Raw genomic sequence first — 24,036 nt, 5'->3', positions numbered from 1 at the left:
TACATCCGGAGGTATTGTAACCTAAAGTTGACGCTTGTGTACCACTCCTCCGCTGTTCGATCGTGTGTATCGGAGAGCACCGAATTACGTAGGGATCCAAAGGGAACGGTGATGGACCTTAGGTACAGAAGAGACTGGAACAGCACATTACGTCCACATGCTAACACCTTTTTATTGGTCTTTTTCACTGACGCACATGTACATTACCATGAGGGGTGACGTACACGTACACACGTGGTTTCCGTTTTCAATTACGAAGTGGAATAGAGTGTGTCCCGACATGTCAGGCCAACAGATGTTCAATGTGGTGGCCATCATTTGCTGCACACAATTGCAATCTCTGGCGTAATGAATGTCGTACACGCCGCAGTACATCTGGTGTAATGTTGCCGCAGGCTGCCACAATACGTTGTTTCATATCCTCTGGGGTTGTAGGCACATCACGGTACACATTCTCCTTTAACGTACCCCACAGAAAGAAGTCCAGAGGTGTAAGATCAGGAGAACGGGCTGGCCAATTTATGCGTCCTCCACGTCCTATGAAACGCCCGTCGAACATCCTGTCAAGGGTCAGCCTAGTGTTAATTGCGGAATGTGCAGGTGCACCATCATGCTGATACCACATACGTCGACGCGTTTCCAGTGGGACATTTTCGAGCAACGTTGGCAGATCATTCTGTAGGAACGCGATGTGTGTTGCAGCTGTTTGGGCCCCTGCAATGAAGTGAGGACCAATGAGGTGGTCGCCAATGATTCCGCACCATACATTTACAGTCCACGGTCGCTGTCGCTCTACGTGTCTGAGCCAGCGAGGAATGTCCACGGACCAGTAATGCGTGTTCCGTAGATTCACTGCCCCGTGGTTTGTGAAACCCGCTTCATCGGTAAACAGGTAGAACTGCAACGCATTCTCTGTTAATGCCCATTGACAGAATTGCACTCGATGATTAAAGTCATCACCATGTAATTGCTGATGTAGCGACACATGAAACGGGTGAAAGCGGTGACGATGCAGTATGCGCATGACACTGCTCGCCGACCGTGGCCCTTGTTTGTTACAACACGCAACTGAACGTCGGAGGTTTCAAGCGTCAACTTTAGGTTACAATATCTCCGGATGTAATTAACATTTTACAATGCAACAAACGGCACTGATTACGTATTTGTTTATATGTTCAGATGTGCTAACAAAACTAACGAGGTTCCATTTAAAAAAACGTAGGTTTGTGTCAAAAAACATACTTCCGTGCATTTTTGTATGGTTTGTATTAAACAATTACACTAGCCCCTCTCCTCACGTTCGGTCTGTGGAATAAGTTCGTCAGTATTTGATGTGGTTTACGAAACATATCCAGCGGTAACGTTAGGTGACTCACCCTGTATACGTGAGAAAATTGAAAAAAAGTTGTTTTTGTGTTAGAACTGTGTTGATGCCTTGCAAGTTTTCTATAGCTTGCGAGACAGTGTACGCGATCTCCCCTGCACATGCAGTGGACTCTCCCGGAGCTCTTCCAACAAATCCAAACGAGCCAGTTGGTGCAGTAGTTGCCACACTGGACTCGCATTCGGAAGACCGACGGTTCAAATCCCCTTCCGGCATCCAGATCTAGGTTTGCCGTGATCACCCTAAAGCGCTACAGGCAAATGCCGGGATGGTTCCTCCACTAAGGGCGCGGCCTATTTCCCGCGCCATCCTCCCGTAATGGAATTTGGTCCTCCGTATCTTAACGACCTCGCTGTCGACGTGACGTTAACCTCTCATCCTTCATCCTTCCGGCAAATCAGCTCTTCCACTAAGAGTCCCTCATACTGATATTGCATGTAGGTCCTATTAGAGGCTGCTCCTCTTTGTTATCCTCATAATACGAGGCGTGTTCTTTAAGTAAGTACCGTTTTGAAATTGAAAAAAAAAAAGACGTGCTAAGATATCTCAATAATTTTATTTTTACATGATAGCCTGTATCCTAATCTACTTTTCCACGTAATTTCCGTCAATATTGAGGCACTTGTCATAACCAGTTTTTGAATACCCTCCTCATAGAAGTCTGCCGCCTGACTTGTTAACCACTGCATCACCACTGTTTTGAATTCGTCATCGTCTTGAAGACGCTGACAGCTCAAGTGTTTCTTCATGTGGAGGAACAGATGGTAGTCACTGGGCGCAAGATCGGGGCTGTACGGAGGATGATCTAGAGTTTACCATCGAAAAGATTCTAACATTCGCGTGGTTTCTGTTGTTCTATGTCGTGTCTCCCTACCACTTTCCCGCAACGACGCTCTGAGCGTATTTTTTAGGGAATTGACTAGTTTTAACCTGGGACCTGTTGCTGGTAAGGAGACGCCAGACCACACATGACATGTAGAGTTCAAAAGAGTTCAGTGAGGCTAGCGATGATATAACCAAATACTTAATGATTTCAGCGTTAGCTCCACTGCGCTCCCTGTAAAAGAATCTTAATACTAACTAAATTTAGTGGAAGGGGTTCAAGGCTTTCCTATTTTTAGTTAGCTGGTAAAATAACGTCGAAAAAGCAGTTAAGTTTACCATTGGAAATTTTATTCTTCTCACAAAACATCGTTTATAAATTGCACTATTGATAAAAGGAAATGTTTTAATACAGGATGGTAAAAACCAACTGCGTTCAACAAAAATGTGAACGAATATTCCCTGAATGGGTTTCCAAGTTCTACAATGGATCGAAGGATGACCTATGCCATATCACATCTATAATCTAGGTTTAAATTAAGTTTCACAAAAGAGAAAACTATCAAAATGGTCTACAGTGACCCTCAATTATCTTTAATTACTTATCTAACTTGTCGTAAATTACAGTGGGTGATGTGGCTTCTCAATAATTATAGAACAGAAAAATCATCGCTTTTCAGATCTTAACTTCACGTAGCAAATGTGAATACCATGAGCTTCAATTGACGATCAACACTAGTATTACGTAAAAAGGGGATGTAACAGATGAGACTTCTGCAGTTCTGAGTGAAGCCTTATGCGCTCAAAAATGCGGCATCGCGTGCGTTCATTACCTTGTTGGTGTTCGTCAGGGGGCGGCAGCCGGCGCAGCTCCATCCAGCTCGCCGTCTCCGAAGCAACTCTCTCCTAACTTCTTCTTACTATAATTTACCGAAGTTGGTTTAAAAAAAAACTGTCTGGCTGTGTTTTCATCTGACCAATCAGGGTCTCAATGTTAACCTTAAGCTCCGCCTACAAAAATTCTGTCTATCCAATGAGAAACGTTATACTTTTCGTGGTGGGGCAATGTTTTTAAAGTTTGCAACGTAACAGAGACGCGAAAAAGTCTCACGCTGAAACTTGCAGCTGGTGTGGCCCTTTTAGTGTTATCGTAAGATTTATACTGTTCTTCTGGAGGGCTCTAGCTTTTAACATGGGCTGGGGGGTTAGCTGGTGACGTGGGTGTCCGTCCGTCCCTTATCGTAGGGCCTTCTAGCATAACACGGTTCTGTTCTCGGCTTCTGTTCTCGTTTCTCCCCTCGGAACTGCGTCTGTCTCACGGTGGGAAGGTATGACATGCATTTATGCGTTCTTCTGTTAGTCTGTGGTATTCCATTTGCTTACTCGTTATTTGTATTACTTTGGTTAATTTAATGTCAAGATTTATTCGGAGCTGTGTGACATACTACTGGATTTGCTTATCATGTCAGGGTTTTCATGGAAGGTGTTGGATTTGCCTGACACCTTACAAGATGTGATGAGATCTTTGGTCTGATTCACCACATGGTGACGAGCATTGTCTTGCAGCAAAACGATGCCCTTGCTCAACTTCCATGGACTGTTGCATTGATTCTGGTGTGACGTAGGCCACCCATGTTTCATCGCCCGCAACAGTTTGGCTTAAGAAATCATCACCGTCGTTGTGGTACCGCTGAAGGAAAGTGAATGTACTGTCTCAACGTTTGCTTTTGTGCACATCCGTCAACAGTTTCGGTACCCAACGTGTGCTCAATTTTCGGTAATTGAAGTGCTCGGTCACAATGGCATACAAAACACCACGAGAAACATTAGGAAAGTCATCCCGCAAGGAGGAAATCGTAAAGTGTCTGTTTTCTCTCTCCTTATTGACCACTTCCTGCACCAAACTTTCATTAACGACCGAAGGACGCCCACTCCGTTGTTCATCGTGCACATTTGTGCGGCCATCTTTAAATGCTCTCACCCACTTCCTTACCATTCCATCACTCATAATGTTTTCTTCGTAAACTGCACAGATCTCACGATGAATATCGATCGTTTTTAGGCCTTTAGCACTAAGAAATCGTATAACTGCCCGTACTTCACAGTCGGCGGGACTCACGATTATCGGAGGCATCTTAAACACTCAGTACACAACGTAAACAAAGAAGAATCACACTGCAAGGGCGTCAGGGCGCAGATTAAGGTACAGGCTTTCATGTAAAAATAAAATTATTGAGATATCTTAGCACGTCTTTTTTTAATTTCAAAACGGTACTTACTTAAAAAACACACCTCGTATTTCAACAATACGTGCTCCAGGTGTAGGCAAGTGATCTTATAATCTGACAGACCCGGATTCTTCCTCTTAGATATACACATCATCTTACGTTCAAAGAGAGCGGCCATTAAGTACACGTAGTGGGTACATTGTGGATGCCTCCGTGAGTCCGTCGACGATACTTTCCTGCAGATGGCACCACCAGAGCGATCGGTGGGACAGTGCTCCTGAGTCAAAGCCACAAACTGTTTACGTGTACTCTCTAAACTACAACCCCTGTGACGCGCAATGTTAACTTCTGTTTCTGTGCGACATCATAGGCCAGTACAACGTACTGGGTGCTACAGTAAGATTAGATTAGATTAGATTAATTATTTATTCCATAGACCCATAAAAGAGGGAATCTTCCTGGGTGTGGAACATGTCAGATAAACATATTACAAAAATGTAATTAGAAAAACACGAGATTCATTAATTTTAACGTTCCTCAGTTAATAAAGAGTAAAATTATGTACATGAATTAAATTTAAACTTCTAATATTTACAGGTTTAATACTCACATCTGCTTTCATTAAATTCGTCATTCAGACATTTGCTAGTTTCTTGCTATTACAATCAAGTATTGTCAAAAATTAAAGTAGATTATTCATTTCAGTGATCGTCAGTTAAGAACAGTCAGATTATGTACAAGATTTAAAATTAAACTTCCACTATTTACAGACTTTCATCTGCTTTCCATCATTACACCATCATCATCCTAATAAATCCATCATTTACATAGTAGGTAGTTACTTGGCTGTTACTACCAAGTATTGTCAAAAATTAAAGTATAATGAATTTTCATTAAAATCGTCTACTGCACTTGTTGAGAAGCTCATGGATGGAATAGAGGGAGTGGGCCACCAAACATTCTTTTAAATTATGTTTACATTGTGCCTTGACTGAAACTAAACTCTTAATGGTTGCTGGTAACTTATTGAAAATATCCGTTGCTGAATACTGGACTCCTTTCTAGACAAGAGTAAGTGATTTTAAATCTTTATGTATATTGTTCTTATTCCTAGTATTGATACTGTGTACTAAGCAGTTAGTTGGAAAATGAATGGATTATTTACAACAAACTTCATTAAGGAATAAATATACTGATAAGCTGTGGTTAATATGCCCAATTCTTTGAATAGGTTTCGACATGATGTTCTTGGATTCACACTACTCATTACTCTTATTATACACTTCTGTACTCTAAAAATGTTTCTCTGGATGTGGAGTTACCCCAAAATGTGATACCATATGACATAATGGAGTGAAAATAAGCAAAATATACCAGTTTTTTTAATATTTATATCTCCTATGTCTGACATCGTTCGCATTGTAAACACAGACCTGTTTAGGCGCTTTATCAGTTCGTTAGTATGTTACTCCCAACTGAATTTATTCTCAAGTTGTAATCCCAAGAATTTTACTCTCTCAACTTCTCATATTTCCATGTCGTCATATTTTATACACACACCAGAAGGAAATCTCTTGGAAGTTATGAACTGCATATAGTGGGTCTTTTCAAAGTTTAATGACAGTGAATTGGCTATGAATCACTTATTAATGTCAGTAAAAATTTGATTAGCTGCCCTTTCTAAATTTATACTTACTATTTATTGCAATGTTTGTATCATCTGCAAATAAGACGAACTTGGCATCTGGTAATGTAACAGATGACAGGTCATTAATATACACAAGAAACAGTAGTGGACCTAGTATGGAACCTTGGGGAACACCACATGTAATTTCTTCCCAGTCAGATGATGTCTGATTGCCTACTTCTGAAGTGTTACGTAATGGTTCAAATGGCTCTGAGCACTATGGGACCTAACTTCTAAGGTCATCAGTCCCCTAGAACTTAGAACTACTTAAACCTAACTAACCTAAGGACATCACACACATCCATGCCCGAGGCAGGATTCGAACCTGCGACCGTAGCGGTCACGCGGTTCCAGACTGTAGCGCCTTTAACCGCTTGGCCACACCGGCCGGCTGTTACGTAATGACACCCTTTGTTTTCTATTAGTAAGATATGAGTGTAACCACTTTGCAGCACTACCAGTGACACCATAATATTTTAATTTACTTAAAAGAATGCTGTGATTTACACTGTCAGACGCCTTTGACAGGTCACAGAATATGCCAGTTGCCTCTAATTTGTTGTCCAATGAATTAAGGACATTTTCGTTGTAAGTGTAAATAGCTTTCTCAATATCAGAACGCTTGAGAAACCCAAACTGCGACTTTGACAGTATGTTATTTTCACTAAGGTGCGTAAGTAGACGCTTGAACATAACCGTTTCAGAGTTTTTTGAAAAAGCTGGCAAAAGTGGGATCGGTCGGTAATTTGACGGCATTTCTTTGTCCCCTTTCTTGTGGAGAGGTATAACTTCAGCATATTTAAGCCAGTCCGGGAATGTTCCTGTAACAAGTGAATGATTACACAAATAACTTAAGATACGAGTAAGCTCACATGAACACTCTTTTATTAAACTCGAGCAGTCCACGGGTATACTGCCGGTTCATAGTGTCCAACGGGCACAATATTTCGGCGATCAGACATGTCGCCATCGTCAGGTGCGTCGGTGGCGCAGCTTGTCGACTTTCTTCACACTGCGATACATCTCCTCCCCGTAAGGTATATGATGTGACCATGGCGACATGTCTGATCGCCGAAGTATTGTGCCCGTTGGACGCTATGAACCGGCAGTATACCCGTGGACTGTTCGAGCAACAAATACGCCGAGAGAAACGAAGAATCACATCAGTCTTTTATTAACTTTGTAAAAGTTGGCTGCTAATCAGTTTGTGGCACAGTGAAGAACTTGTCAACGTCTCTGTTAGTTTTCTAACTCAGGTGGACTGTTTATAGCAAATTTCGTTAAGTGATCTTCGCTTGAAGACGTAACGAGCTGCCGCTTTATTCGCCAGCTACAGTGGCAACTGGCTCGTGGGATGACGGTACCGCAACAGGAGAGATAGTGTCGGGTAGAGATGGGTAGTTCGCGAACGAACGGGTGCAAAGGAACGGTTCACAAAGATGAACGAAAGGACCGAGGAACGAATTCCAAGGAACGATCGGTTCATAGTTCACTTCGGTCGCGGCGGTCTACTTATAGTTCCCGGGAACGAGGAACGATCGGTTCACAGTTCACTAGTTCACTTCGGTCGCGGCGGTCACTTCGGCAGTTCTCGTTCCAGCCTCGGTCGCGCGCTCATCCCAGTCTCGGTCTCCGGCCGCACTCGTCGTTCTTCGCATGACCACCTGTCTCAGTTCCACTGCCGACTGCTCCAAGTTAGTTCAGTACCCAGTTGTTCGTTTCGTTCACTGCGCTCGCAGATTTTACATGTGTTCCAAACTATTCTTGCACTTGGTTCTGGCTATTCAGCGTCCACGACCGGTAATCAAAAAGTACTTTATAGTTACGTAAATTACATAAAAATTACGTTGTATGTAATAGGTACGACTTTTCAGGTAACAAAAGGGCATATCAGCTCACATCATTATATCGATGAACAGCAGAATACATACTTATAATGAGGCAAGTTTGTTTTTGTTATTCATATATTTTTTGGTTTCATCGACTTGACTTAGCAACTAACTTTCAATAATTTGCTTAATTTTTAGTGTAAGAAAATTCATATAAAACGATTTTCGTGTATCTTTCATATACAAAACATTACATTTAGGAAGGCTCTAATTATTTTTAAGTTTGGTTGTTTCCAATTTGCATTATTTGCTAGCTAGGTTTCTTTGAAAAAAAAAAAAGTGGGTTGTGGGTCATTTTTGCTCAGTAGGAAAAGCGGTGCCTCTCCTTTTGAAAAGACATAGATTGCCATAAAATCGTATTTACTTATTATCTCAAAAACATTTGTTCAGAAGGAGCTTTCAAACCAAAAACTTTATTACTGCGAACTTAATTATTATTATTACTTCTGCATTAACTTTAATGATGCAACATAAAAACATAATTTTTACTAAGCGTGTGACGCAAGTATGATGAGAAAACCACAATTTTATGTTATGGTTCCATAAAGTCTCTATTTCGCCTACGAACTCAGAGACAACGTGGTGTATATATAGGGTTAAACGATTATTGTTTACAACTTAGCATAGCTATGTGGTGGAAGTCGAAACGAAGAATTTTATACAAGACACTTGTGGTCTATTAACTTGTGAAACAGCCACCAAAAGGTTTACAAGACTACATGAGCTATAGCCCGTGCGCGTCGCGTGAGATTTTAACGTACTCTTCTCCAGCTCTCTACACATCGTCGTCGATTGTTACACAATTGTTGCTTGCATTAGCTTGTTATTTTTTCACTGCCTAATTAATACATGTTTGTTGTATCTGCTCGTAACGGGAAACACATCGTCCGTAATTGGCGAGCGGTCTGTACTCGGGGCCGGTTTACCGTGCGCCACCCTATATTATTTCCCTGCGATCAGCCACACAACGCTACAGTTGGCTAAACGAGAGGTTCTGCAGAATCACGGAAATGACTTCTAAAAGTGTGTAAGAATTCTGTAATGAATAAAAACTCTATACGGTGCCCTCCATCCTTCAGTCACCTACAATACTAGTTTTCAGTTCTTCATAAGAACCATATACCAAGCACAAATGAACGGTGAACGATTAAAAATGAACGGTTCCCAAAAGAGAACGATCAGCAGTGAACTAGTTCCCAAGGATGAACGAGTTCGCCCATCTCTAGACGGTACCGCAACAGGGTAGCATTCATCTCACGCTAGGTGAGCAGAGCCCTACGTCATAGTGACGTAGGCAAGCGTCATCATGAGTTTCACGAGTTGTCCTATCGATTGTTGTGTGCATTCTGTATATATCGACTGTTGTGTGCGTCTTGAATTCTGCATTGTTATTTGTTTATGTGCTTTCATTGTACAGGGTGATTCAAAAAGAATACCACAACTTTAGGAATTTAAAACTCTGCAACGACAAAAGGCAGAGCTAAGCACTATCTGTCGGCGAACTAAGGGAGCTATAAAGTTTCATTTAGTTGTGCGTTTGTTCGCTTGAGGCGCTGTTGACTAGGCATCAGCGTCAGTTGATGCTAAGATGGCGACCGCTCAACAGAAAGCTTTTTGTGTTATTGAGTACGGCAGAAGTGAATCGACAAGAATCCGCGGGAAACAACTCAGTATGAACGTGACTCGACTAAGGTGAACGTTTTCTGTGCCATTTCAGTCAATAAAGTTTTTGGTCCCTTTTTCTTCGAAGGTGCTGCTGTAACTGGACTGCAGTATCTGGAGATGTTAGAGAATTGGCTGTTCCCTCAGCTCGAACAAGAAGCACAACAATTCATATTTCAGCAGGATGGAGCGCCACCACATTGGCACTTATCTGTCCGTAACTACCTGAACGTCAACTAGCCGAGGCGATGGATCGGCCGCCAGGCAGCCCGTGACAGAGCACTTCATCACTGGCCTCCAAGAAGCCCTGATCTTACCCCCTGCGATTTTTTCTTATGGGGGTATGTTAAGGATATGGTGTTTCGGCCACCTCTCCCAGCCACCATTGATGATTTGAAACGAGAAATAACAGCAGCTATCCAAACTGTTACGCCTGATATGCTACAGAGAGTGTGGAACGAGTTGGAGTATCGGGTTGATATTGCTCGAGTGTCTGGAGGGGGCCATATTGAACATCTCTGAACTTGTTTTTGAGTGAAAAAAAAACCTTTTTAAATACTCTTTGTTATGATGTATAACAGAAGGTTATATTATGTTTCTTTCATTAAATACACATTTTTAAAGTTGTGGTATTCTTTTTGAATCACCCTGTACTACTGTTCGGTGTTGGTAGCGTGTACGTCGTTCTGAACTTGGGCTCTAACGGAGATGAGAGAACTTTCGAGCAGATCCATGAAGATAGTCTGAAAGATTTCACTATCTTTCTTAGCTGATTTACAACACGAAGGCAAAATTAAATGGAACTATATGGTTTAATGTTTCTAGGAACATTCGGAATTATCTTCAGAACCACTTCAATTTCTCAGTTTAACGTTTCTGCCCACATGAATTACGTACAATTAATTGGATTTTATAAAAATACGAAACACTTTAATTTATTCCTGTTTGACGTTTTTATCCACATGATTTATTCAATATTAATCGGATTGAAAATATTACTAGACACTTTTTCAACTTTCGTTATGGTTATGATTCCTTCATTCAGATATTCGTTACGTTCACGAAACACACAATAACATCCCACATTCTTTGGATTGCAGCTTAATAATTAATTACTCCACTTTTCTGTCCACACGATTTATGCACGATTCATCGGATTTAAAAAGAATGACAAGCATTTTTTTTTATTTCGTTATGGGTCCTTCGCTCAGACATTATGTTCATGAAATACAGAATAACATCGCAAATTGTTGGGATTACATTTAACAATTCATTCAGCTGGGATGAGCATATCACACAACTCCTGCCACTTCGTTTGTACACATGTATTTACATTTAGCTTTGACGTTATCGGTACAACTGCAAAAATCGATATACGTACTCGTTTAGTCGATTTAGGTTATCTACGCCACGATGACGTAGCGGTACGTCACTATGACGTAGGGTTGTCCTCACCTAGCGTGAGACGAATGCTACCCACCGCAACAGCAGAGAGTGTCGGGACCTTCGACCATAAATACACTCCTGGAAATTGAAATAAGAACACCGTGAATTCATTGTCCCAGGAAGGGGAAACTTTATTGACACATTCCTGGGGGCAGATACATCACATGATCACACTGACAGAACCACAGGCACATAGACACAGGCAACAGAGCATGCACAATGTCGGCACTAGTACAGTGTATATCCACCTTTCGCAGCAATGCAGGCTGCTATTCTCCCATGGAGACGATCGTAGAGATGCTGGATGTAGTCCTGTGGAACGGCTTGCCATGCCATTTCCACCTGGCGCCTCAGTTCGACCAGCGTTCGTGCTGGACGTGCAGACCGCGTGAGACGACGCTTCATCCAGTCCCAAACATGCTCAATGGGGGACAGATCCGGAGATCTTGCTGGCCAGGGTAGTTGACTTACACCTTCTGGAGCACGTTGGGTGGCACGGGATACATGCGGACGTGCATTGTCCTGTTGGAACAGCAAGTTCACTTGCCGGTCTAGGAATGGTAGAACGATGGGTTCGATGACGGTTTGGATGTACCGTGCACTATTCAGTGTCCCCTCGACGATCACCAGTGGTGTACGGCCAGTGTAGGAGATCGCTCCCCACACCATGATGCCGGGTGTTGGCCCTGTGTGCCTCGGTCGTATGCAGTCCTGATTGTGGCGCTCACCTGCACGGCGCCAAACACGCATACGACCATCATTGGCACCAAGGCAGAAGCGACTCTCATCGCTGAAGACGACACGTCTCCATTCGTCCCTCCATTCACGCCTGTCGCGACACCACTGGAGGCGGGCTGCACGATGTTGGGGCGTGAGCGGAAGACGGCCTAACGGTGTGCGGGACCGTAGCCCAGCTTCATGGAGACGGTTGCGAATGGTCCTCGCCGATACCCCAGGAGCAACAGTGTCCCTAATTTGCTGGGAAGTGGCGGTGCGGTCCCCTACGGCACTGCGTAGGATCCTACGGTCTTGGCGTGCATCCGTGCGTCGCTGCGGTCCGGTCCCAGGTCGACGGGCACGTGCACCTTCCGCCGACCACTGGCGACAACATCGACGTACTGTGGAGACCTCACGCCCCACTTGTTGAGCAATTCGGCGGTACGTCCACCCGGCCTCCCGCATGCCCACTATACGCCCTCGCTCAAAGTCCGTCAACTGCACATGCGGTTCACGTCCACGCTGTCGCGGCATGCTACCAGTGTTAAAGACTGCGATGGAGCTCCGTATGCCACGGCAAACTGGCTGACACTGACGGCGGCGGTGCACAAATGCTGCGCAGCTAGCGCCATTCGACGGCCAACACCGCGGTTCCTGGTGTGTCCGCTGTGCCGTGCGTGTGATCATTGCTTGTACAGCCCTCTCGCAGTGTCCGGAGCAAGTATGGTGGGTCTGACACACCGGTGTCAATGTGTTCTTTTTTCCATTTCCAGGAGTGTAGAATAGACTGGCCCTGACGTCATTTTCGTGGCTCCAACATCTCTGGGCTGAAGTCACGTGAATGTTGGCAAAACATGGTTGTTTCGTGTTGCGCTTATGGCTGTACGCAGCATTTTGTCGGGGAAATGGCATTACATTTCACGTGTAAGTGTGTCTAAGATAGTGCAGATGCGGTTATTGAAATCTGCTGAAGTGACTTTTATATGTTTTTTACACTTGAAATAGAGTATCACGGAAATTAAAGTGTTGAAAGTGATGCCTGTAAACTCAGACTCATATTACATTTTGGAAAGTATCTGTGATGATTCGGTCACAGAAGTAAGTATAACTGTTTCTCGTTCCTACTCACAGTTTCTGTAAGGATGAAAACCGAAGGCAGCTTTGGATACAGGCCTTGAAACGGAAAAACTTTAAGCCGTTTGCACATACGCGCCTTTGCTCGAAGCACTTCGAGGAGAAGTGTTTTGATAGGTTAAAAAAATGGCTCTGAGCACTATGGGAGTTAACATCTATGGTCATCAGTCCCCTAGAACTTAGAACTACTTAAACCTAACTAACCTAAGGTCAGCACACAACACCCAGCCATCACGAGGCAGAGAAAATGCCTGACCCCGCCGGGAATCGAACCCGGGAACCCGGGCGTGGGAAGCGAGAACGCTACCGCACGACCACGAGATGCGGGCTTTGATAGGTTAGTTATTATTTACAATGTATATCTATAATTTGTATTTACAGTGTCTGTCATTTTTAAACCTAGGCTCCAAAATTATTTTCTGAAACTGCCAAGTCTCACCTTTCATCTAAAATATCATTTTTTTAAACTAATAGTTTAAACTTTTGTAAAAATAGTGGGAACTGAACCTTTGAAGTGCACCTAAAATTGATACTCTAAAATGGACCTGCTCCTAAAGTAAACAATTTTGACACGTATAATTGACATAATTCCCATAGCCCATTTTCTTTTATAAGTGACTAAAGCTCGAAACGTGGCGAATACAATGTTTAAAGTTTTAACACGAGCCCACTCTTACTGTTTAAAAGAATTTTAACGACATTTTACTATAATTGATAGTTTATAGTAATTTCGTCCCACTGCCCTCCAGAGTGGCGTTCGATGTATTTGTTAGATTTTATAAATGGTACTTTGAACAAATCCAGGTCAAATGTAGTTCTGGCATAATTTTTCACAAATAAGAAAGTAGTTTTTGTTGGAAGCGTTTGGCAGTCAATTGAGAAATGTGGGGAAAATCCGATACAAACATAGGATGGCAGACCGCTGATTTGAAATCCCGCCACGTTTTGCCAACAGTCACGTGATTTATGTTGGAGCCACACCAGCCGTATAGCTTCTGCACAGCAAGGCCAGTCTACTAGTATCTATGGTCGAAGGTCGGGAGCCACCCGCCAACGCCGCCGCGCCGCATGTGTCGTCCCTCCGCCAAGTGTCCGGCGCGTGGTGTGTGTGGGCTCTGGCCGCCCCTCTCTGTGGAATGCGCCGCGCCGCTCCCACAGGACTCTGCCCTGCCCTGCCTCTTCCTGTTCCTGTTCCTGTTCCTCTCCCTCCCTCCCTCTCTCTCTCTCTCTCTCTCTCTCTCTCTCTCTCTGTCTCTTCCTGCCTCGTCCACTTCTGGACGAGGATAATTCCGTGTACCGTTGCGGCCCGCCCGGCGCGTCCCAGCCTAATGAATGGAATTACTAAACAAACTTATTACAGGCCCTTTTGCCGCCAGCGGCGCCGCTCCCACACGCTTGCCGCGCGACCTGCAGGAGATGAGACGGTGCGCGTCCCCTCCTGCGGCTCCTGTCGGGTTCATCGACGTCACGTCCCTTACTCGCTGCGTTGCGGATACGTGATCTATTTTTGTTTACCGCTGTGGCTTTTCTCTTCTGGGAAGGTGGGCAGAGATATATTCAGTATCGGCCTCTATCTGTCCACGCACTCCAAATCCTGACCGCCAAAGACTTCTACACTCCGATAGAGCTAAAACTAACATCAACACGGGCCTAATATTTAAAGTACCACAGTATGACCAACATATTATTAAGTGAAATTATCAGTGGCTGTGCCCGGTATCTGCATTTGACGGCGTGCTAAAATCACTTTTTCCGTACGCGAATCTGAAATTCAAGGCCGCCAACATTATACACTACTGGCCATTAAAATTGCTACACCGATAAGAAATGAAGATGATACACGGGTATTCATTGGACAAATATATTATACTAGAACTGACATGTGATTACATTTTCACGCAATTTGCGTGCATAGATCCTGAGAAATCAGTACCCAGAACAACCACCTCTGGCCGTAATAACGGCCCTGATACCCCTAGGCATTGAGTCAAACGGAGCTTGGATGGCGTGTACAGGTACAGTTGCCCATGCAGCTTCAACACGATGCCACAGTTCAGCGAGAGTAGTGAGTGGCGTGTTGTGACGAGCCAGTTGCTCGGCCACCATTGACCAGACATTTTCAATTGGTGAGAGACCTGGAGAATGTGGCTGGCCAGGGCAGCAGTCGAACATTTTCTGTATCCAGAAAAGACCTGCATTATCCTGCTGAAATGTAGAGTTTCGCAGGGATCGAATGAAGGGTAGAGCCACGGGTCGTAACACATCTGAAATGTAACGTCCACTGTTCAAAGTGCCGTCAGTGCGAACAAGAGGCGACCGAGACGTGTAAGCAATGGCACCCCATACCATCACGCAGGGTGATACGCCAGCATGGCGATGACGAATACACGCTTCCAATGTGCGTTCACCGCGATGTCGCCAAACACGGATGCGACCATCATGATGCTGTAAACAGAACCTGGATTCATCCGAAAAAGTGACGTTTTGCCATTCGTGCACCCAGGTTCGTCGTTGAATACACCATCGCATGGGCTGTCTGTGATGCAGCGTCAAGAGTAACTGCAGCCGTGGTCTCCGAGCTGATAGTCCATGCTGCTGCGAACGTCGTCGAACTGTTCGTGCAGATGGTTGTTTTCTTGCAAACGTCCCCATCTGTTGACTCACGGATCGAGACGTGGCTGCACGACCCGTTACAGCCATGCGGATAAGATGCCTGTCATCTCGACTGCTAGTGATACGAGGCCGTTGGGATCCAGCACGGCGTTCCGTATTACCCTCCTGATCCCACCGATTCCATATTCTGCTGACAGTCATTGGATCTCGACCAACGCGAGCAGCAATGTCGCGAGACGATAATTTTTATGGCCAGTAGTGTAAGAACGGATGCAGCAGTTGTAACACAGTTTTAAATATATCCGGGGAGACAAGTTATACGCACTGAGCCTTATTTTCTGCGTGTCGATCCTTTAAGAATTCAGAAATTGTTTCGTTTACAATAGTGTGGCCTGGTGCATCCTACACTAGTGGACATCATGACGCATTAAGGAATCGTCAATTTGCCACTGGAGGGGAGCGTGAGGCGTAAAAACTGTAGGTGGACAGGGGGCCTCGAATACAGTGAGCACGTTCAAATGAATGTAGGCTGCACACGATACACTAGCGTGGGCAATTATACCAGACCCGCCTTCGGGGTCAGATACGAGGTTGTAAACTGCGGGGGCAGGGTGGTTGTCGTTGGGGCGTATCCAGCCGCATGCGGCCGCACCTCCTTTGCCCCCTTTTACCCTGTTTTAATCGCTTTTAGATGCAGTTTGCCCTGTTCTCCGTTTCAGCGGGAGCACCCCTATGAACAGCGGGTGCTGTTCGCAACTTAACACCTTCATTATAAAGGACAGGGGGTGGGAGGCGTGGCCCCACCCACCTGCTGTCTCGGTTATTCCTCTCACCCGAGTCCCGTTCACTTCCTGTCCACTGGTAATCCTATGCACCAATCTGTTTGTCAACACTCTCCTGTAGCACCCCGTTTCCAAAGCTTCTATCCCCTTCCTTTCTGAACAGTTTACTGCTCACGCTTCGGTTTTGTAGAAGCCAACATTCCACACGAATAACTTAAGAAATACCTTCCTAACATTTCAATTTATATTGAAGGTTAGGAAAATTTCTCCCTTCCAGAAACACTTGTCTAGCTGTTGTCATTGTGCCGGCCGGTTTGGCCGAGCGGTTCTAGGCGCTTCAGTGTGGAACCGCGAGAGCGCTACAGTCGCAGGTTCGAATCCTGCCCCGGGCATGGATGTGTGTGATGTCCCTAGGTTAGTTAGGTTTAAGTAGATCTAAGTTCTAGGGGACTGATGACCTCAGATTTGAAGTCACATAGTGCTCAGAGCCATTTGAACCATTTGTTGTCATTGTGTAATTTGCGTCATTTCTACTAGGGACATAGTGAGTTGGTTTCCTGTCCAAATTGCGAGACTCATGTACTGCTTTAGGCTCTCATTTGCTAGTCTAAGTCGTTAAGCACCTTCTGACTTGCTTCCACTGCTTTCTATTTTTCGTGTCTTACGATGCTGATTTCATGCTGTAATCTCTTTTCAAGAAACTGTCCATTACCAGGAAACTAATAGGTGCAGTATTCGCCAATAGAAGGGTATCATGAGGTGTGTTTTTAAGTAAATAATAAAAGTACAACAAGTAGACTTTTGTAGACAATTTAATTTTTTACGTGAAAGCCTGTACATTAATATACTTTTCTATGTAATTCCCATCAATATTCCGGCACTTACCGCATCGTAAAATCAGCTCTCGAATACCATCTTCGTACAAATTTGCCGCGTCATTACGCAACAGTTGCATAAAGCGCAGTTCGTGACACTTGAGGAAACTCATGACATAACGTTGAAATCATAAAGCACTTCATCGTCAGGCCACTCGTGGCCTGCCGGGACCATCCGACCGCCGTGTCATCCTCAGTGGAGGATGCTGATAGGAGGGGCGTGGGGTCAGCACACCGCTCTCCCGGCCGTTATGATGGCATTCTTGACCGAAGCCGCTACTATTCGGTCGAGTAGCTCCTCAGTTGGCCTCACGAGGCTGAGTGCACCCCGAAAAATGGCAACAGCACATGGCGGCCTGGATAGTCACCCATCCAAGTGCCGCCCACGCCCGACAGTGCTTAACTGCGGTGATCTCACGGGAACCGGTGTATCCACTGCGGCAAGGCCGTTGCCTAACGTTGAAATCATAAAGCGTATGTTTTCTCTCTGTTTTTCATCTACTTTCTGCACCAAATCGTCAGTAATGACTGAAGGGCGTAGGGCGTCCACTTCGTTCCCCATTATGCGCGTTCGTTCGGCCATCTTTAAATTTACCAATTTCAGTACCATCCATACTTCACAAGTGTCAAGAAGTGTGCTTTATGCAATTGTTACAGAACGCTTAAATTATCGTAAGTTATGCTGAGGCGTCAGATATCTACGAAGGTGGTATTCAAAAGTTGATTGTACGATACTGTGTTTGTCGTGAGTAGTTAGAGTGAATCGATTATTGACAGGGTTATGGGACTTTTTTCATTTTTATTTATTTCAGTTCGTTTATATTGTCGCGATCCCGAGGGTACGCCTTATGAGGAAACAGAGGCCGTGTCCGGGTCGGCGCAGCAGCGGGTGCTGGGTGCTGTCACACACACACACCTGCTTACGCTCAGTTCGCGTGGAGAGCGTTCCACATCGGGCACTGCCGGCCAGGGGAAGCTATTGCGAAAGCACTGCTAACAGAGGGTAGCGTCGAGGTGCCCCACTGCCAGCCAATCGGAGGGCCAGAAACTGTCACGTAGGGGACGTGTTTCCGAGCTCCTCTTGTAGGGCACCGAAGTTCCATGCGGCTTTTCGCGGATGATGCTGTAGTATACAGAGAAGTTGCAGCATTAGAAAATTGCAGCGAAATGCAGGAAGATCTGCAGCGGATAGGCACTTGGTGCAGGGAGTGGCAACTGACCCCAAACATTGACAACTGTAATGTATTCCGAATACATAGAAAGAAGGATCCTTTATTGTATGATTATATGATAGTGGAGCAAACACTGGTTGCAGTTACTTCTGTAAAATATCTGGGAGTATGTGTACGGAACGATTTGAAGTGAAATGATCAAGTAAAATTAGTTGTTGGTAAGGCGGGTGCCAGGTTGAGATTCATTGGGAGAGTCCTTAGAAAATGTAGTCCATCAACAATGGAGGTGGCTTACAAGACACTCGTTCCACCTATACTCGAGTATTGCTCATCAGTGTGGGATCCGTAGCAGGTCGGGTTGACGGAGGAGAAGAGTAGATCCAAAGAAGAGCGGCGCGTTTCGTCACAGGGTTATTTGGTAAGCGTGATAGCGTTACGGAGATGTTTAGCAAACTCAAGTGGTAGACTCTGCAAGAGACGCGCTCTGCATCGCGGTGTAGCTTGCTCGCCAGGTTTCGAGAGGGTGCGTTTCTGGATGAGGTATCGAATATATTGCTCCCACCTCCTTATACCTCCCGAGCAGATCACGAATTTAAAATTAGATAGATTCGAGCGGGCACGGAGGCTTTCCGGCAGTCGTTCTTCCCGCAAACCAGACGCGACTGGATCTGGAAAGAGAGGTAATGACAGTGGCATGTCAAGTGCCCTCCGCCACACACCGTTGGGTGGCTTGCGGAGTATAAATGTAGCTGTAGATGTAGATCGTGCGCCCTGTCTGCTGCAGCAGCCCCCTTACGCCACAGGACGCGTAATTTTTATGCCTTACCAGTAAGGTAAGGAGGCAAAACCCCTCTTGTGACAGGCATTCGTCTGGTCACGGTCTTCATTTTCAAAAGCTGCTGCAAAACCCGGATGACCGAATCCCGCCTCAATCCCAACTCGGCCGTACCTGCACGGTGATAAATGCCTTAATATCGGTGAGAATTATGTGGAAAAGTGGGTTAAAGTACAGGTTTTCATGTAAAAATAATACTATGTCCATTATAATTATACGGGCTGTTATGCTGTGGTCGGTTGATGAATTCTGTGTCAATTCCCAACGTTTCGTCCCCGTCTGCGGGGGACATCTTCAAGGGGGTCTGTAGCTCGATGGAAGGTCCAACACACCGACTGGCTCTCTACTGACTGCCGCTAAATTCCCTGTCCGCGCGCTCCCGCGCCGAGGCGTGACGTCACGTGTTTTGAAAACGTCAGTGCAATTGGCCGCTGTCCGTCGCCGTAGATCGCCGTTGCCATCACCCAATGGTAGACGGGTGGTACACATCTTCTTCAAACCGGCATCCATATACCGTCTAATTTCACGCCCTCCTCCTTTCGATTGAAATTATCAGGGTGTTTGGCGATTTCGATTGCCTCCCTGTAGTGCCTTTCGTAATATCCGCTTGTGGCCGCTAGTACTTGCATCTCCTCGAAACGAATATGGTGGTTACCTGGCTGGAACGCATGCTCCGCAACAGGTGATCGTTCCGTTTCCCCGTCTTCTACAATTGCCCTTGTGCTCTTCCAAACGTTTTGAAACAGTTCTCTTAGTGTCACCGACATTAACATCTCCACAGGTGCATGGGATCCTATACACTCCAGCTTTTTCCAGTGATTTGCGAGCGTCCTTGGCAGGCTTAAGGTATACCTGTATCTTATTGGTGGGCTTGTAAATTACGGTAATATTCCGCTTTGTCAAGATCGTCCCTATTCTTCCCGTTACATTTTTAACGAACGGCAGGAAAACCCTAGATTTTGCAGTACCCTGTACGTCACTACAGACCCCTTGAAGATGTCCCCCGCAGACTGGGACGAAACGTTGGGAATTGAAACAGAATTCATCAATCGACCACGGCATAACAGCCCGGATAATTATAATGGACATGACATTTCCGGCCGTGAAAGTCTACATTTTAGTAAAAATAATACTAGAAAGAGATTTTCACTCTGCAGCGGAGTGTGCGCTGATATGAAACTTCCTGGCAGATTAAAACTGTGTGCCGGACCGAGACTCAAACTCGGGAACTTTTGCGTTTCGCGGGCAAGTGCTCTACCAACTGAGCTACCCAAGCACGACTCACGCCCCCTCCTCACAGCTTGCCAGCACACAGTTTTAATCTGCCAGGAAGTTTCATATCAGCGCACACTCCGCTGCAGAGTGAAAAATCACATTCTGGAAACATCCCGCAGGCTGTGGCTAAGCCATGTCTCCGCAATATCCTTTCTTTCAGGAGTGCTAGTTCTGCAAGGTTTGCAGGAGAGCTTCTGTAAAGTTTGGAAGGTAGGAGACGAGGTACTGGCAGATGTGAAGGTGTGAGGATGGGGCGTGAGTCGTGCTTGGGTAGCTCAGTTGGCAGAGTACTTGCCCGCGAAAGGCAAAGGTCCCGAGTTCGAGTCTGGGTCCGGCGCACAGTTCTAATCTGCCAGGAAGTTTCAAAAATAATACCGTGGAAAGCAAGCTACATGTTTTATTTTTATTTCAGACGATACCTTTTACCAAACACACCTCGTTTTATTGTAGTTCTGCAACGTTCGCAGGAGAGCTTCTGGAAAGTTTGGAAGGTGGAGACGAGGTACTGGCAGATGTAAAGCTGTGAGGATGGGGCGTGAGTCGTGGTTGGGTATCTCAGTTGGCAGAGTACTTGCCCGCGAAACGCAAAAGTCCCGAGTTCGAGTCTCGGTCCGGCACACAGTTCTAATCTGCCAGGAAGTTTCAAAAATAATACCGTGGGAAGCAGGCTACATGTTTTATTTTTATTTCAGACGATACCTTTTACCAAACACACCTCGTTTTATTGTAGTTCTGCAACGTTCGCAGGAGAGCTTCTGGAAAGCTTGGAAGGTAGGAGACGAGGTACTGGCAGATGTAAAGCTGTGAGGATGGGGCGTGAGTCGTGCTTGGGTAGCTCAGTTGGTAGAGTACTTGCCCGCGAAAGGCAAAGGTCCCGAGTTCGAGTCTCGGTCCGGCACACAGTTCTAATCTGCCAGGAAGTTTCAAAAATAATACCGTGGGAAGCAGGCTACATGTTTTATTTTTATTTCAGACGATACCTTTTACCAAACACACCTCGTTTTATTGTAGTTCTGCAACGTTTGCAGGAGAGCTTCTGGAAAGTTTGGAAGGTGGAGACGAGGTACTGGCAAATGTAAAGCTGTGAGGATGGGGCGTGAGTCGTGCTTGGGTAGCTCAGTTGGTAGAGTACTTGCCCGCGAAAGGCAAAGGTCCCGAGTTCGAGTCTCGGTCCGGCACACAGTTCTAATTTGCCAGGAAGTTTCAAAAATAATACTGTGGAGAGCAGGCTACATGTTTTATTTTTATTTCAGACGAAACCTTTTACCAAACACACCTCGTTTTATTGTAGTTCTGCAACGTTTGCAGGAGAGCTTCTGGAAAGTTTGGAAGGTGGAGACGAGGTACTGGCAGATGTAAAGCTGTGAGGATGGGGCTGAGTCGTGCTTGGGTAGCTCAGTTGGTAGAGTACTTGCCCGCGAAAGGCAAAGGTCCCGAGTTCGAGTCTCGGTCCGGCACACAGTTCTAATCTGCCAGGAAGTTTCAAAAATAATACCGTGGGAAGCAGGCTACATGTTTTATTTTTATTTCAGACGGTACCTTTTACCAAACACACCTCGTTTTATTGTAGTTCTGCAACGTTTGCAGGAGAGCTTCTGCAAAGTTTGAAAGGTGGAGACGAGGTACTGGCAGATGTAAAGCTGTGAGGATGGGGCGTGAGTCGTGCTTGGGTAGCTCAGTTGGTAGAGTGCTTGCCCGCGAAAGGCAAAGGTCCCGAGTTCGAGTCTCGGTCCGGCACACAGTTCTAATCTGCCAGGAAGTTTCAAAAATAATACTATGGAAAGCAGGCTACACGTTTTATTTTTGTTTCAGACGATACCTTTTACCAAACACACCTCGTTTTATTGTAGTTCTGGCCTCAAGCGAGGACTTTGAGCCGAGACCACAGCGTGCAACCCCAATTGCCGGTGGCGGGGCAGGGGTAGAGTGTGTCTGACTGGCTGGCTGGGTCCTGCGAGGCCGGCGCCACAAAGCCTCGCCGCGGCCCGCTGCGGTCTGCCGTGCCCTGCGCTGTGGCGCGCCCTCTGACACACACACACACACACACACACACGTGCGGCGCAGCAGAGCGGCTAATCCGCGCCGCGCAGCCACCGACCCGCCTCTGACGTTTGCCTCCCGTGTGCGCCCCGCCACAGAGTTCAAACGCCACAAAACACAAGCCAGCTCCCGGCCGCTGCTGGGCCTCAGTAAAGGCATCTTCAGCACTTTTGCCCAACTCGTTGGACCGCACGTAGGGTTTAACCACCTTCTAATTATACACGACTGTGCTTAAACTGACACACAATATTTTTAGCACAACGCAATCTGACTTTTAAAAATCCCTGCAAAAGAATGCCTCTGACTAACATTAATCTGTACCTTTCACAAATCACTTACCTCACCAAAAATCTCCGTTACTGGAACTACTGCAATACAGCGAGCGCCACTACTGCCAGCAAAATAAAAGATTCAAACTACGGAAGGCACTAACTACTGATAGGCATAGTTAGCAAATGAAAGATTTTAATAGAGAACAAACAATGTATTTTGCCTTAATAGTGTTGAAAAAGCATAATATACATAGCAGTTCATAATATCCATTCTGTACTCAAAAATCCGCCATCTCATTTCCTACATCCACCACCGCTGGCGGCTCACCTCCAACTGCGCAACGCTACGCGCTGTTCACATCCAGCTGCCGCTGCCAAACACTACAATGGCAGACAACAATGCAAAGTAGCCACAGACTGCACACAGCACAGCCAGTGATTTTCGTACAGAGCGCTACGTAACGTTGCCAATAAGAAAACATAAACAGCCTACTTACATCTCAGAACGCAATCTCGGTTTAAACAAACATTTCGCCGAAATATATTTATTTTCCTCGCATTACAGTCATGCTAGTTAACCACCTTCTCTAAGAACGCAACCGCTGTTTAAATAAACATTTCACCGAAATACACTACTGGCCATTAAAACGGCTACACCAAGAAGAAATGAATATAATAAGCGGGTATTCATTGCACAAATATATCATACTAGAACTGACATGTGTTTTCATTTTCACGCAATTTGGGTGCATAGATCCTGAGAAATCAGTACCCAGAACAACCGCCTCTGGCCGTAATAACGGCCTTGATACGCCTGGGCATTGAGTCAGAGCTTGGATGGCGTGTACAGGTACAGCTGCCCATGCAGCTTCAACACAATACCACAGTTCATCAAGAGTAGTGACTGGCGTGTTGTGACGAGCCAGTTGCTCGGCCACCATTGACCAGACGTTTTCAGTTGGTGAGATATCGGGAGAATGTGCTGGCCAGGGCAGAAGTCGAACATTTTCTGTATCCAGAAAGGCACGTACAGGACCTGCAACATGCGGTCATGCATTATCCTGCTCAAATGTAGGGTTTCGCAGGGATCGAATGAAGGGTAGAGCCACGGGTCGTAACACATCTGAAATGTAACGTCCACTGTTCAAAGTGCCGTCAATGCGAACAAGAGGTGACCGAGACGTGTAACCAGTGGCACCCCAT

At 45.5% G+C, this 24,036-nt stretch overlaps 1 protein-coding gene and 1 pseudogene across 1 annotated transcript in view; one reads left to right on the top strand and one right to left on the bottom strand.

Moving 5' to 3' along the window:
* Positions 1-24,036, top strand: part of LOC126094783 (uncharacterized) — a 207,693-nt gene that overhangs the window by 74,663 nt on the left and 108,994 nt on the right. The gene's annotated exons all lie outside the window — the stretch shown is intronic.
* LOC126095804 (5S ribosomal RNA) lies at positions 17,576-17,693 on the bottom strand (annotated as a pseudogene).

This window comes from Schistocerca cancellata, chromosome 8, assembly GCF_023864275.1.
Source record: "Schistocerca cancellata isolate TAMUIC-IGC-003103 chromosome 8, iqSchCanc2.1, whole genome shotgun sequence".
Lineage (NCBI taxonomy): Eukaryota > Metazoa > Arthropoda > Insecta > Orthoptera > Acrididae > Schistocerca > Schistocerca cancellata.
The sequence above is the reverse complement of the archived record's forward strand: the minus strand, read 5'-3'. Positions and strand labels throughout refer to the sequence as shown.